Source organism: Vanessa cardui, chromosome 15, assembly GCF_905220365.1.
Source record: "Vanessa cardui chromosome 15, ilVanCard2.1, whole genome shotgun sequence".
Classification (NCBI taxonomy): Eukaryota; Metazoa; Arthropoda; class Insecta; order Lepidoptera; family Nymphalidae; genus Vanessa; species Vanessa cardui.
In genome coordinates, this window is record NC_061137.1 from 3,353,388 (window position 1) to 3,371,582 (window position 18,195).

Below are 18,195 nucleotides of genomic sequence, written 5' to 3' on the forward strand. Positions count from 1 at the left end.
GTTTTCGATAGCATTAAACAAACACGTTTATCATCAAACGATGCCGACGAACCAATCGTGTTGAAATCAAAATATTATTCCTTAATATCAAAATAGACAGGTGACTTCATATTGAGATCATCAATACAGTATTACATAAAACAATAACCATTAAACCTTCGGGGAATCTTATCTGATCTATTTTATCGAAACGAGGGTAAGTCCAATGTAAATTAAAAATAAATAAGGTAAAATTGTTCGCAGCTGCGATCATACTTTGGCTACGATAAATAAATAAGGTTTGATTCGTTTCAAAGATAATTAATTAATATTTTTACAAATGTTTTCTGTTCGTAAATAAATATTCATTTGATTGATCTATTAGATAAATTAAATGTTAACAAATTATATCTTTACATTTATTAAACGAATGCCGATTATATAATTAATAAAAAATCAAAATAGTTATCGATATTTTGTGCAATTGTAATCATTATTATAGTATGCTTCGATTAATTATAAGTAAACGATGTACGAGAGGGCCTAGCGATTAGAACATGTACATAATAACCGATGATTGCGGGTTCAAACCCAAGCAAGCATCTCTGAATTTCCATGTGCTTTATATATAATTCGCCTCGCAGTCGGCGTTGAAGGAAAATAACGGAAGTGAGAAAACCTAATTCTATGATATTTAATTTCAAACTTATAGAAGACCAACTACGTTGGGCATATTATGGTGCACAAATGTGTGCGTTATCACAGATGCACTTTTTATTCCATAACTCTCATAATCCGATACGACCAGAAAGGGTTCAGGCGCCGGACCAACGACTTTACGTGTAAACATTTTTCCAGACTTCAAATTGTTATTGAGAACCGGAGAACCTAAAACCTTGGCTTCGAAAGAATTTAACCCAGAACTTCGAGATCAGTAACCTTCTATCAAGTTATTAGAGCAACGAAGCAATCAGTCAAATATAAAAAAATAATACATCCAAAAATCGTTCTTATATCTAAGAATCAACTTGCTTCACGCATGCTTTAAAAAAAATTGGTTACGATAATAAAAAAACCGTTGACAAGGTAATAATTATCTCCAAAAAATATCAAATTTGGAAAGAAAAAAAAAATATATAACAAAAAATAACCATTTCCGTTATGCGCTCTGACTCATCCCATCTACATAACCTTCGTTCTGTAAATAAAAAAAAAAGGTTGATAAAGGAATATCGTAGCCGCCAGAAAGACACCGTAAAAACTAGTTTAAGCTATCAATTTTGGGGCCACCCTATTGTCCACTCCCTCATTCCTTCGCCCCATCGCTCAGTAAGTCAGTAGTAAACTCGTTCGCGAAACGGGACGAACGTCTACCGAAAACGCGGAACTTACGAGCGAAAAGCGTTCGATTTACCATTGGAACTTTTACGCGGACTTGCTATTCGCTAATTGTGATTATACAGTGCGTGCCTAAAGGAGTTTGCAACTTTTAATGTTACGGTAAGTTTATTATTTCGGTTCTCCTTAAGGTTGTTAGGAAGTTTAGCGATTTCGTGTGTTCAGCGTTTCTGTACTTTTGTTATCAAACTTCGTTTCCATGTATGGATGTTTTCAGATAATTTTGGAATATAACAACAAAATTTACGACGAGTGTTCTATATTCTTGTAATCATTATAATATAGCACAATAATGGGCTCGAAGTTCGGTTCACATTGAATTATTAATTCAAAAAACATGTTGTATTAAATATTATTGTTGAAATAATTAATAAGATGAGTTTTAATATAAATTAACGAAACAATTGAAAGTCTAGAAAATAAAATTAGAGAATATCTGCTTTAATGTTATATTTTTTATATTTTAAATTCAAAAACGAATTATAAAAGTTATAAATTTTAGCATAAAACAAAGCTTAGTGTTTTTCTTGATATCTCGTAAATATATTAAATATTTATTTTAGTTTTAAGCAATGATTTAAATTTAGAATCTCTTTATCAAACATATTTAATTATTTGAATAAAATCCTTATTATATATTAATTCAAGGATATTCTTACGATTAATTTTACATCATTATTCCACGATATTATATAAAGTAAAACTGTCACCCGTTTGAATGTACGTAGAATCTATTTACTTAAAAGACACGGAGTACATTTTTAGTAACAATAATACAATATAAAATATAGCATAACAATTTTTTTGACCCATTTTTTTTTCTGTAATAATGTTTTAAAATTAATTTTATATGTTATTAACGTAGGCGTATCGTAATCGTAGCATAGTAACCGTTTATGGTTAATTATTATCAATTTATACATACTAGCTATCCGTCCGGCTCTACACGTATACAATAAGGATTTTTATAGAACATTATAACTGTAAAAACCTTATTAAAAATGTAATGTAATCTACATATATTATAAACGTTTCTTGTATCACTATGTTTATTAATGAAAAAGACATTAAAATCTGTTGCGTAGCTTAAAAGATCTGAATGCAAACAAAGGGAAACGACATTGTTTTAATATATATTCAATCTGACTGTACACAAGCCTCTTATGAATTTGTATATACAAGATTTATTCTTCGAATCATAATATTTAATATCCGAAAATTTACCGTTAGCAATATTCATGAAACGTAAGTGATTTGAGAGCTTTTGACGTTTTTATTACAAAAACCCTTAAGAAATCTATCAAAGAATCAGATTTAGTTATATTGAAATATAAAACGTTAAATTTACATAATAAATTTTGGATACGAAAAACTCAAATGTTATATGATTTTCGACGATTTTTCATACCACATCCGCAATAAATTGCTTCGTTTATTTTACATTTATGGTTCATTTTCGTATTATGTAACGTATTTCGACATTTAAAATTAAACTTGAATATTATTACTTTTTATATCACAGTGGCAGATATTATATAACCGCGAGAAGTAAAGATAAACTTCAAAAGCAAAGTTTTGGAATTCGTTATGTCAATACATCTTCTTGTCGAGTTTTTTGATGAGAATCGTAAGTCTACTTTTTATTCATAAATATTGAGTACCTATTACATTTAAAGTATTGCAAAGAAACATTTCAGGCTAAATAGTGAGACGCACTCCGTTTTATAATTAGTAAGTTTTATAATAGTCTTATTTTAGAAATCGGTGAATCTAAGGATAAATGTAAGAACCCAATGGTCCGCCAATGTGTGTTCCAGTTAAAGACATAAATAGTATATTCTTGATCGTATAATGTGTGTGGTGTGATGGAGACCTTTTAACATCATGTGACCTCCTTATACCTAACATCCTATATATTGTGATATAGGTAGACGTACAGTCGAATGGGTCACTTGATGGTAAGTGGTCACCACTAGCCATAGACAATAACTGTGTAAGAAATATTAACCATGGAAACTATGATGTTAAGTCTCTTTTGACTGTAGTTACAGTAACTCAACCTTCAAACCGGAACACAACACTTCTGATTACCTACTGTTGTTTGGATGTAGAACATGTCAGATATTCTCAGAGTAGGTTCCAACATATAGAGACAGGTTTGAAGTACAAAAAATAAGCGAATGTTAAATGAAAAATTTTCACTTGCCAATTTATTTTTTATTTAACATTCGCTTATTTTTTGTACTTCTGTCTACTACTACTATCTGTCTTGGATCAAAAAGATGTCACACTCAGCATGAATGGCTTTTTGCGTTCCGAAGTAACGGAGTATAAGTACCAATGTCTGTATTGTAACAATTTTACTTTTTGATGGAAGTCGGTATTGAACCTTGGACCTTGATATTTATAACCCTACACATATATAAACTGCATTGCATTTACATAGTTTTATTACACTAGAAAGATATAAACTTACCCAATCTTTTTAATTATTTTCGAACCTATTCTATAAATATTAATACATTATATATAAAGAACTATTATGAATCTTTTTTTAATTTAAGAGTCTATATGTAGTAAAAAAATATTTTTAAGCTTCCGAAACCGCATGATATTTTCAATTAAAAAAATAAAAATAAACAATCAGCATGAACAAAAATTTATCGAAATATTTTAATTGTTCAATATTCTGTACGCCGTTTGTATTTGTTGAAATAATAAACACAAGCTTCATTGGAAAACCGATTGAATAAAGGATTTACAACATATTCATTTTCATATACTTTCCAATATACGCTTGTGAGGTACATATGAGTTCGTATTTTATTCATTTTGTAATATTAATCGATTTTTTACTATGGATAAATAATCAAATATCGATAAATAAGATTATTTTTTTCTGCGGTTCATAACATTGCATATATTTTCTTATCGCATCTCACTTACTTCATGCAAACCTGTCTCTATATGTTGGAACCTACTCTGAGAATATCTGACATGTTCTACATCCAAACAACAGTAGGTAATCAGAAGTGTTGTGTTCCGGTTTGAAGGTTGAGTTACTGTAACTACAGTCAAAAGAGACTTAACATCATAGTTTCCATGGTTAATATTTCTTACACAGTTATTGTCTATGGCTAGTGGTGACCACTTACCATCAAGTGACCCATTCGACTGTACGTCTACCTATATCACAATATATAGGATGTTAGGTATAAGGAGGTCACATGATGTTAAAAGGTCTCCATCACACCACACACATTATACGATCAAGAATATACTATTTATGTCTTTAACTGGAACACACATTGGCGGACCATTGGGTTCTTACATTTATCCTTAGATTCACCGATTTCTAAAATAAGACTATTATAAAACTTACTAATTATAAAACGGAGTGCGTCTCACTATTTAGCCTGAAATGTTTCTTTGCAATACTTTAAATGTAATAGGTACTCAATATTTATGAATAAAAAGTAGACTTACGATTCTCATCAAAAAACTCGACAAGAAGATGTATTGACATAACGAATTCCAAAACTTTGCTTTTGAAGTTTATCTTTACTTCTCGCGGTTATATAATATCTGCCACTGTGATATAAAAAGTAATAATATTCAAGTTTAATTTTAAATGTCGAAATACGTTACATAATACGAAAATGAACCATAAATGTAAAATAAACGAAGCAATTTATTGCGGATGTGGTATGAAAAATCGTATGGAATAAAAAATGCAATGCAGTTTATATATGTGTAGGGTTATAAATATCAAGGTCCAAGGTTCAATACCGACTTCCATCAAAAAGTAAAATTGTTACAATACAGACATTGGTACTTATACTCCGTTACTTCGGAACGCAAAAAGCCATTCATGCTGAGTGTGACATCTTTTTGATCCAAGACAGATAGTAGTAGTAGACAGAAGTACAAAAAATAAGCGAATGTTAAATGAAAAATTTTCACTTGCCAATTTATTTTTTATAGTTTGGTACACGGGCCTTTGAGCCATCTGATGGTTAGCGATCTTCACTGCATATACATAGTACTGTAACAAATATTAATCATATCTTACGTCATCAATGCGTCTCACTCAGAACACCAAAATATTACGTATTATTGCTAAGCGACAGAATATATGATGAGTACATATACCTACCGAAACAGCCTTGCATAAAACCTTACTTTCCTACCAAAGAGGATTATTAAATAATCATTAGATATGTTTTTAATTCATCTTATGCTCCGATGTCGACAGTAAGTCAATTTATCGGCAATTAAACTTTTACCCTTTCTTATTACTAATATTCTCCACATGTTGCTACACTTTTTTTTAAAAAAAAATTTGTCGAAAAATCCCTACTAATACTATTCATGTGTAAGTGATGTTAGTTTGTCCTTCTTTCCACACAAACGAACAATAGATCAACGTAACTTTTTTTACAAAACGAAAGTTTGTACGTACTTTTTATACCGGAAAAATATACATAGGCGAAATCGTATCTTTTATGAGTATATTAAGCATTTTCAGTACGTATAATAAAATTGGAGTAGGTACCTGTTTGTAGTATTTAAACAACCGATTTTTACTAAGTGCACATGACAACATTTTTTTTTTCATTTTTTGCATGACCGTTTGTAGCGGCTAATCTCTGGAAAGGTAGGACCGATTTTGACGGCCTTTTCACTGGCTTTTTGAGTTCCTTTCGCCGATTCTTCTCAGGTCCGAGGTATTAAATTCCGAACTGCTGGTAGATTTTTGACTAATCAATAAGCAATTGCAAAACAACACCTAAATTTTGAATAAAGATTTTTGACTTTCAATTTCACAGATAGCTCATGTAATAAGGAGAAACTTGACTACTTTTATTTTAGAATTATTTATAAAATAATAATAAAGTCGCGCTGCAATTTTATAATACTGTCCAGTACTGCACGCATCCCACCACTGCCACATAACTACGTTTGAATAACCCAAAAGCTGCCTAATACAGAACAATACATTTTTTTTTAAATCAAACGCTCACGAATTCGCGGGAATAACTAGTCATCTATAAAGTGTTTAGATGAAAATCAGAGCTACCTAAATATTAACATTTTTTGGCAATTTCGTTTTAGATCAGAATATAACCGTCTCAAAAGAAAAATAAAGTTCCATTCATTACGAAATCTCTGGCTGAGAATCATAAGGCACGTCTTATAAATTCTAAGACGCATATTCAACGGCTAATCTACGGCGGGATTTTGAAAAGCCTGCCTCGGTGGCTTCTTCTTATTATTTAGGTAATATTTTTAGTCTTGAATAAAAGTACTTATTTGTAACTATTTTTTTTATACTATCTAGTAATTTTTGTGTCAAATTTTAATGTTAACTAATATGTTGAGTACGTTATAATTCAGAGGCTTCAGCAAAATAAAAAGTCACATGTAGACATGTTGATTTTAAATGTGATCTTTAAATTAAACTGTATTATATACATTGTTTTTTTCTTGTTTATTAAATTTTTATGACATCTAGATCAATAATATTGGTTACCGTTAAAAAAGTATTTCGTATACCAATGGCTGGCTACCAATGGCTATAGATGGCCCAGTGGTTAAAACGTGTGCATCTTAACCGATGATTGCGGGTTCAAATCCAGGCAAGCACCACTATATATATATATATATATATATATATATATATATATATATATATATATGTGTGTGCTTAATTTGTGTTTATCATTCATCTCGTGGCGGTGAAGGAAAACATCGTGAGGAAACCTGCATGTGTCTAATTTCATCGAAATTCTGCCACATGTGCATTCCACTAACCCGCATTGGAACAGCATGGTTAAATATGTTCTAAACCCTCTCCTCAATGGAAGAGAAGGTCTTATCCCAGCAGTGGGAAATTCCAAACCCTCTCCTTAATAGGAGAGGCCTTATCCCAGCAGTGGGAATGGGCTGTTACTTTACTTTACTATACCAATGGACACAAGCCCGTCCCGGTTTTATTGTACATATAGATTTTATCTGTTTCTTACGACTTTGACCGTATTGAATACACAACGCTACATCCAATATCGCTTCGAAATTTAACATTGCTAACCCATAATATAATTAGAATATAAAAAAAACCTTACGACCAATATCGGTTACAGTGACATTTCTTAACATATGAGCGTACTGTCCCAGAGAAATAAATGATAATAAAGCACGAATGTAAATGCAAATACCGTCGCACATGGCACACACACATACAAATATAATATATTACTATTATATACAATAGACAAGAGCAAAGATTGTGAATAAACGGACGCGACACTCGATACATTTTGATACATATTTACTTTTTCTTTAACATGTTTTGAATAGTAAGCATTCTTAATTTTGATCCGACATTGGTGCAGTCGATGTGATATCTAGAAAAAAATATACGATAAAATGGGCCTTTTTATTAAAAGAAAATGGCAGCTTAATACATTATCACCAACTTATAACATTGGCAATTAAATTTATATAAACCTTGGCTTAAAACTCCAATGCTCGGTGATTTACATCTTGAAAACAGAGATGTCTGCTGTGAATGTAACAATACTGACTGACTCACTATTCGATCTGAAACACGACAATACTGATTATTACTACCTATTTGGAAATTAAATTTAAGAGGAGTAATGGGTATTTACCCAAATGGCTGATGAACCGATCTCATTCAACTCACCTAGTAAATAAAAAAAATATTCCATTCCTTATAAGCAAAAGTACTGTTAACACTTGATTTAATGATATAACTGAATGATTTATTTTTTCTATGATAATTTTTAGTAAAGATACTATTTTTAAATTATTTTGCCTTGGTTTTTATATAGTTCGGAATCCTCTGTATATTCCACAGGGGTGTAATTTTCGTAGACACGTAGACTCAAACTTCGTAGCATTTTAGCCTCATTAGCTTATAGGTGTCGCCTAGCTAGTTGACGCGGGATCAATTTAGTATTTCAAGCTTCAAGCTTTAATCTCATAGTTCAAATGTAGTTAATTATAAACTCTAGTCACTTATAAATAAAGTCTATAAACAATTTGCAATCGATAAATTGACTTAGCTGGATTTGATACATGTAAGCTACGATATAAAAAAAATTAAGAATACAGTTCTAATATTAAGAAATGAATTATTAATTTACTTTGGCAACATAAAACTAACCCTATTTGAATTTATAATATATAATTTTAATGTTTACGTAAGCGATTAACAGTCCTTAAATAAATTTCGCAAAAGCAAGTTCAAACTGCGATTAAAACAAGATTGAAAGATTATAATGAGTCGAAACTTCTGATATATAAAATTAACATTTACAATAATTGAATATTAACAATAAAATGCTATGAATTAATTAGTTAACTGTTATCACATTTGCATAATAGTATTATCCGATTAATATCGTTACGTTAAATTTCCGATGTGCCTTAATTATCCCTACCATAAATATGTTATTTGATTTCAAAATGAAATGTAAATAAGCCATATAGACGGTATGGGTTACATTGTTATTTTACGTATATTTGTAATCTGTTATTATATTTTCAATACGTTATTTGTATTTTATTGTTGATTGAAATTTGGTTATATGGCTTTGTACACACTAAGGCGAATAATATTCACAATCGAATATGTATATGTAAGAGAGGTCTAATGATGATCGTACATTAGTAGCTTTGATTTAATATGTAAAATGCGGAATGCTGGCCAACCTGATAGTAAGTCACTAACGCCTATATACATTGGTGCTCTAAACAATATTGACCATTCGCCAATGCCTCACAATCCTTGGGAACTATGATGATGATGTTATTTTTTATTTTTGTTGTCTTTGTAGTTAAAATATCTTTATCGATAAAGCTATAGTTGCTTTTTGTCAGTGTAATCTAAAATAAACTTAACGATGAAAAGTGTGTATGGTAATGAATCCAAGAGCGAATTCAAAGGCCAAAGCGAGTTAGTGTATAAACAACTGACAGATTATCATCCGAAAAATACAGGTTTCCTTGCGATATTATCCTCTAGAATTATGACAAAGAAAGCTCATGAAAATGAAATGGTGCTTGCCCGAATTGTACTCATAATCTTCTGTTAGGCTTTCCCGTTTTCCAACCACATCATCTTCGAAACTTAATGTGCAATAAATATTTATGTTCTTGCTAAACGTTCTTATATACAATAAAAAAACTAGAGATTTAATAACATACTACTCAGTTCCATAATGAGGAATATGAATGTGAGGTAAAGGCATGTACATATGTAGGCGTTGACTCATACATTGCTCACGTAAGTTGTAAAGTTGAATGGGTTACTAACGCTTAGTGTGCTCGGCTATTTCAGCGACTTTAAATCCTTTCAACACTTTTATAGCACACGAAATTTGATAAAAATATATAGCATTCCAAAAGGATTTTAGACAGTAAAGCCTATTACACTGTATCAGAATATATATCTGATGAAAACGCTGGACTGACGGATTTTTTACATTTCGCGTAGAAATTCGCCAGTATTAAAGTCATATAAATTAATTCTTTTTTTTTTAATGGAATCACTATTTATTTTCATGGCAACTTTTTAATCTCTTTGGGCATTGTTAACAATCTGTTGGCCTAATTCCCTGTCCATTTACATATCCTATAAAACAAATTTAGACGAATATTTTCCAGTCACGTGATCCATTACGACTGAGATTACCCAACTACGCACTAGAGATTACAGTGCAAATTTAAATAAAACTAATTATAACGGATGAATCGCGTATATTAATTATTTTTAAACATCCCGACGTTTCGAGCACTTTGCAGTGTTCGTGGTCACGGGTAGACTAAGAGAGTCATCTTAGTCTACCCGTGACCACGAACACTGTAAAGTGCTCGAAACGTCGGGATGTTTAAAAATAATTAATATACGCGATTCATCCGTTATAATTAGTTTTATTTAAATGTGTAATAATCGCGAAAATTTAAGACAACATTACAGTGCAAATGTACACCTGGCATTATATTTTCAAAAATTATCATAATCTAATGGAACTTCAATCCGAAAAAGCATATTATTCGATAAAAGATTTTATAGATGATAAAAAAGCGTTAATTGTTGACTTCCAAGCAGGATATATTAATTTAAATAATTGTATTAACTAACATGACTTTATACTTTTTAAATGTTGAAAAAGAGTAACTACTGAATTTCTTGCCGGTTCTTCTCGGAAGAATCTACTTTCCGAACCGGTGGTAGTTTCACTTAATTGTAAAATGACGATTCAAAAATGCTTGTAAAAGCCTACTTGAATAAAGTTTATTTTGATTAGATTAGATTTGATTTGAAAAAGTCCGAAGTTCGAAGTTCTACTGAGTCGGCTACTGAGAATTGCACAGACCCAATAATATTACATCAGTCTAAACTGTTGTTTGATTTTAGGTCTTAGGGCTCTGCAGCCTTAATTCTTGCGAGTAGTCAGACAGGGCAGTAACATAACATGCATATATCCTATACCATTAACATATCACCTACGTCTGCTATTAAGGAAATTAATTGTAAATACAATATGAAACGCTGAACCACTTGTCTAGTAAGAAGTGGGACCCTTACAGCTTTTACATCCGACTTTACATGGAATAATTACTTTATATTTCACCCTCTTCAATTAAGATATACTCCCTAAGGGTGTGAATATATCATATTGCATTAAAATCGCTTTAGCAGATTAAAAGTGGAAACTTAATAGATGGAACGAGGGTTATCTATTCATTAAAGCATTTGGAACTATATCTATATTGATATAATTGTAGGCTGTAGCCAAATAGGTCTACGATAGACCCAATCGAAACTTATCCAAAACTAGTCGGTCGCCCGCAAAACTTCAACTTCATTCAAAACTTTTCTTATTTCAAATTTTATTTTAATTTCATTACATTGTAAATCGATGAAACCTTTTTTAAATGATTTTTTTTTAAATTTTATGTGTATATTTCTAAAACAAAAGTAGCTTAAAAAGCCTTTCTTTTACATCAGCTACCAGGCAGTGAAAGTCCCATCAAATCGGTCCAGCCGTTCCAGAGACTAGTCAGAACAAACAGACAGACAGACTGACAAAAAATATAAAAAATATATAATGTGTATACATACCTAGATACGAGTATGCATTCAGTAAAAAGCGGTTATTTTAATATTACAAAGAGACGGTCAAATTTTTTGATATGTATACACTATAACTGAGTTTAAATATTGTGGTGTCCTATAATTGAAGGTACTCCCAATTTGTAATCCTGACATTACATTAATAGATTTTAAAAGTATGTATTTGGTGTATATCTTTGTTTGGAGACTTGCAAATTAAATATCTAAATTCCATGTAGATATGTCTTAAAAATATGAAACACACTATATTATTTTACAGAAAGCTTTAAATCATTGACTCTTCACGATATATTTAAACGAACACCCACGTTCGCATTCCAACACAACATAGTATTAAATATATGATACGCTTAAATTACAATATGTATTTGACTCCGCAAATTCTCGCAAACAATGTATTTCCACTGAACACACTCAAAGCTTATATTTATTAAATAGATTAAATTGATCAGCCTTGTATGTGTAGTAATGAGATCATATTAGTAATAAAAAGTACTCTTATTATTATTGCATTAAATTGCCTTTAAAAAAGAACTGTGCTTTGTCTTCAGTAGAATTTATTATCAAGCTGATATGATATGATTATACTTGGTGGTAGGGCTTTGTGCAAGCCCGCTTGGATAGGTACCACCCACTCATCAGTACGCAGTATTCTACCGCTAAACAACAGTATGCAGTATTGTTGTGTTCCGGTTTTGAGCCAGTGTAACTACAGGCAAAAGGGACATAGCATCTTAGTTCCCAAGGTTGGTGGCGCATTGACAATATTTCTTACAGCGTCATTGTCTATGTGTCCGCCAACCTATTCCATAAAAAAATTAAATTTCAAAACTAATATACCTAAGGGAGTTATTGCAAATTCCTGTTTGACGGAAGCATAAAATTTTATTTTATTCTTTTAATTTTGTAAACATTCTTGAGCAACTAAACTTAATCCTTGGAATATATATATATGAAATCACAATGGAACAGAATAATAAATAACCAGTGTTATCATCGTAGGGTGAACATACATTTTTGATATTTGTTTATGAATTTTTTTTTTACTTGAACACAAATATGTGACGTCACTATCACAAGTCCTACTAAATAAACATCTCTATTTCGTCTTCGTATCAAGAGTAGTGTAAACCTTTGTGGAATTTACTTTATTACTTCGAAAATGGAATGTATATAATGTTGATAGGTCTGGAAGCTCAGAAGTGAGTAATTAATTAGTTTAATGCAAGCGAAACCAAGTGTTTAATTCAGTTAATTAATATTCTTAATAGCAATGCCATGCTATGTAAACAGAAGCTCGCTACAAAATCAACAAACGACGCTTCACTTAAAATGATTATGTTTTTACTTTAGCTACAATGTCCGAATGAAAATGTATAGCTATGGGTGGTGTATGGTATCAAAGTTTTGATTAAATTCAGGTGTATTGTGTTATTGTGAAAATTTAACGGCAGACAGTTAAAACTGCATTTAGACTTGTTAATCTGTAAGTGGATTTTGTTTGTTGTTAATAATATTTGTAAGTGTTAAAATGTACTAAATAACATTTTTAACTAATTAACATTCGGGTAACTAATTAACATTTTCATTACATAGTATAAAACAAAGTCGCTTACAGATGTCTGGCCCTATGTTATGCAAGCTTAGATGTTTAAAACTACGAAACGGATTTTGATGAGATTCTCTTAATAGATAGTGTGATTTGAGAGGTAGGTAAGAAGTTATCATCTGATATTGTAAATAAATACATTTTTGCGCTTACATTAAAAACTATGAATTGTATTATATACTGTGAACGTTGGAAAACATTCTGTAGCATATTTAGTATCAGTATTACTCCTGTGCGAAGTAAGGGCGGGTCAGTAATAAGTCAATAAAATGAGACTCTAGATAAATTGAAATTCGAATCGAATAATAAGAACTTAATAAAACGTCGCAACGAACAAACGTTTAAAAATGTAACGATTGATGATGGAACAGTACAGGTAAAATCTTAGAATTCATAGCACATAATACATATAAACTGACTTCCGTAAAATTTATTGAACGCGATAAAACATTTCCGTTTCGCGCGAGCGGTTTTACTATAAAATGTTAGACAATTTTCTGCCTCATTCGGGTTTTTGCCGGCTGAAACCGGATAAAACCGGATAAAACCGGATAAACAAACGCATGAAATACCCACCAATACAAAACGACTATGAAAGCGATCCTGTTCACAGTTATCTAAATGTAAAAAAAAAACTATAAACTATTAGTTTACACCGGTCAAATGGAATTGTTATAATTTAAGCCACGTGAAAGATGAAATTGGAAAATTAAAGCCTTTGAATTTAAGGAATTTTGTTTATTTTACATTCTTTAATAAATTAATTAACTAATGAAGATGCCCCTCCACGTTAAATTAATAACAGACGTGCATTAGTATGAGTGACGCTCGTGCTTACGGTATATCTTAGTGTGCGTGAGACTAAGTAAATACATTTATATTTTTGTAAATTAAATTAAAATTACTATATGACATATTTTGTGTCGTGTACATACAATACACACATTTATAAAGATCCGATGCTCATTCTATGAATATCAGCTCCCATGTAGATCTACGTGAAAGTTTAAAATTAAAATAGAATTTACGATGACATAAGATAGTGTGCGGAAACATGCAGAACTTTGTTTGATTTGGTACCATTCGTACCTAATAGCTTACCACCCGTACAGATATAGATATAGTACGACATAACTTAGAAGTAGCATCGACAAAATTCGCCAAACCGAACAATTTGTAATCAAACTTAAACTTTACTTCAGGACCTAAGTAAATCCTTGAACCATATAATGAAATGAAATGAAATATAACATATGATAAGAAATCAAAGCCTTTATCTTCTCGACTTCTGAAACAATTCTCACTTTTCTCTTTTTACGTTGAGTTTTTATTTTATTTTACGCCAAATAACAAAGATTAAAGTACCGTGGTGTCCCGATATCTAAATTAATTAATAATTGAGACATGACATAGTTCTTACGGTTGGCATCTCATTGGCAATGCAATTACTCTATACTAATATTATAAATGTGAAAGTAACTTTGTCTGTCTGTTGCTCTTTCACGACCAAATCGATGAACAGAATTTATCGAAATTTGTTATGAAGCAAACTTGAACTCCAATAAAGGATATAGGCTACTTTTTTGCCAAACACATGCCAACCAGCCAGTAAAACACGAGCGAAGCTGCGGCCTCTTATACCCGTCCGGATACGAATATCGCTTAAAAAATAGCAAATTTTATATTATCGTCATAAGAATTTGTCCTAGTATGTGTCGAATGCTGAGAGTTTTGGTGGAAAATTTTAAAAGTAATTCCATGAGTTCCTGCGACAAAATCTCCGTCCAATTAGTGTCACCCATTTATTATTACGAGCTTTAGTGAATGCCGCTTTATGTATGTGGGTATTATCTATTAAGATATAGTTGCCTTTCTATGTTATTTAGTTGCAGATTATTAGGACTATTTATATATAAAATACTTATGTCTTGTAGTGAACGATGGATACGGTTATAACCAACATTCACATTTTTATTTATGAAGATTTCTTTTCAATTATTCTTCAGGAAGAGTTGCACATTGGTTGGAATTGGAAAACGTCAATCTGAAATAAATATAAAAATTCGAAATTTATAATTTATCTCGAGCTCGTCGGTCTAGATAACAAAATGTCACATGTGCATTCATTGGAGCAAATAAGCTCTATATTTGTCTTAATTGAAATAATAATGAATATTTAATAAAGCAGTGTAACATATACCTATACACTATTATTTTACTTTTTATTATGTTATGGTGACAAAAAAGATATTCACTTAAGGAAATCTATTAGTCGTTGGGTAAATATTATCATTTAATTAAATGATATATGCATATAATTTTAATTTATCGACAAATTAATCAGTATTTTTAGCGATCTATAATTTTGGACAGGTATCGATCGGGTCTATGGTACACCTTAGATATTATTCGTATAGATATTTAACATTCATATGTTTTTTTATCAACAAAACTGAATGATTAAGTAAAGTATTTGCTTAAAATCAAAATCGTAATTTCAGAAGTAACATTCTTTTCTTCTTTCATCATTTCATTTCATCTTTCAGTAGGCTTTTACAAATACTTTTGAATCGTCATTTTACAATAAAGTGAAGCTACCACCGGTTCGGAAAGTAGATTCCTCCGAGACGAACCGGCAAGAAACTCAGTAGTTACTCTTTTTTAACATTTGTGGTACCGTCGTTGCTCCTGGTTTACCATAACACAAGTGCTTTAGCTTCTTACATTGGGATCAGAGTAATGTATGTGACGTTGTCCTATATTGAACTATGTAACATTTATAAAATACAGTCATGTTTCATTTCATTTCATCATTAATACAATTAAACGAAGACAATAGCATCCAAATTTTCAAAGTTTGTTGTAGTAAGGTCAACTAACGATACAAATTGGCGCATGAATGATAAATCTGGCAATGATTGTCCTCTCTAGATGCCTGACTATTTTATGTACGGAATTATTTAGAACACCGAAGTAGTGTTTGACGCTAAAGGTTCTCCCGATCCTTACTTCAGACTAATTTAGTAGATGTAAGACAGAAAAAGCTGGTGATATCTCTGACGGTTCTATGAAATTAGCGAAGGTCTTACGGCTTAATGTAAATAATAAAAGCAAGAAGATAGAATTGGCTAGTATAAGTGTATGATAAACAGTGTAATCCACTTATTATATTAACGTGTTGAATTATATGTTCTTGGTTAATTAAAAAAACACTTATAGAAATAAAAATAACCTGCACTATAATTAAATAAATTTTTATTGCCGAGATTGATCGATAAAGCCGAATTCGCCCAGTGGTTAGAACGCGTGCATCTTAATCGATGATTGCGGGTTCAAACCCAGACATACGACTTATTTCAACGAAATTCGCCCACATGTTTATCGACCAACCCGCAGTAGAGCTGTGGTGGAATATGCTCCAAAACTTTTTCTCTAAAGGGAGAAGAGGCCTTAGCCCAGCAGTGGGAAATTAAGAGGCTGTTAATGTTAAACATGATACTATTCTTTTTATTAAATAAAAGTTATGAGCAAGTACAGACTGATAATAAGATACCATGAGGTTGTTACTGATAGCTTTGAAGACGCTGTTACAATCGATCAGTACATAGGCAGACGTAGTTTCAATATTTGTGTAAAATCATTGAAATGAACTGAGGAACGAATATATACCATAAAATACCTATTATTGATATTTAATATATCACAGGTCATTGAACAACTATAAATGAACATCACTTTTACCTACTCTCAATAAACAACGTAAAGTTTTAAATCGAACGAATAAGACCTTTTAATATTCACGACGACTATGTTATTAAATTTCTCAACCAGTAGAGAACAATCCTTTTCAACTTTGATGCAAAAAATAATCATTTAGATTACCCAAGCTAAAGATTAAACAAGCCTTAATTTCTGAAATTGTTCTAGTTTATTTTATGTACTAAGCGATGCGAACGAAACCATAGCTTAAAGTTCGTGTTATCATACAACTGAATCGATCAGCGAAACGTTATTAAACTTTGACTTCATCTGATTCGAATTCATTCGAAGTTTAACAGAAAGGATAAGACCAATTCTCGTTTTCATGTCCACATAATTCCATAAAAGTTCTCCATTATTGTTCGGACGAGTTGATCTCAAAAGTTGAGACAACTTGTTATAAGTTCACCGGTTCGCTTCTAACTCATCGATGGCTACGGATGTGAGGCATAATTCCATATGCACCATTTCAATATCTGACATCACACTGTCAAAAATGAAAGACAAAATTTCCTAGAATTTGAAAACAGTTCATTTTGTATGTTATTGGTAGTAGGGCTTTGTGCAACCGTCTGGATAGGTACCACCCATCAAATATTCTACCGTCAAAAAACAGAGCGTGGTATTTTTGTGTTCCGGTTTGAAGGATCAGTGAGTCAGTGTAACTACAAGCATAAGGGACATAACATCTTAGTTCTCAAGGTCGATGGCGCATTGGCGGTGAAAGGAATGGTTAATGTTTCTTACAGCACCATTGTCTATGGGCGGTGGTGACCACTTACCATCAGGTGCCCCATATGCTAACAAAAGAATAAAAGTAATATAATAAGAGCGATTATTTCGCGAGATATTTGAAGATACAGAAAAGGAATATGTGACAAAGTATTACGTGATACAATTCGGGTGTCGGAAATTTTGTGAGAATTCACAGGTGTAACGATTTAAAAATCAGATCATTGTCTCTAGAGATGATACCGACGAAATTTTGATGCGACATTTTATACATTTTGAATTCACGTTTTTTTATTACAATCGTACGTATTATAAATGTTTTACGTAGATTTGTCCTTCAAAATTATTTCTTTGCTTGAAAATATTTTTAGCTACATATTACATACTTAATATATTTAATTATTTAAAAAAATACCTAAGTAGTATTTTACGTCATAGTGCTATTCTGTAAAATTTAACAAAAGTCTCCCAGTAATCTAAATTTATGGGAATGAAAACATTTTATCACGATAAGCTGGGAAGTGAAAAACGAAGTGAGATCTTGCATAAT

General features: G+C 31.3%; 1 protein-coding gene across 1 annotated transcript in view; it reads left to right on the forward strand.

The window, feature by feature from the left end:
• Positions 1-1,341: 1,341 nt before the first annotated feature.
• The window catches only part of LOC124535562 (connectin-like), a 33,575-nt gene continuing 16,721 nt past the window's right edge, over positions 1,342-18,195 (forward strand). The window contains exon 1 of the mRNA XM_047111809.1: positions 1,342-1,479. The gene's annotated coding sequence lies outside the window, so the exon portion shown is untranslated. The remainder of the gene's footprint in view (positions 1,480-18,195) is intronic.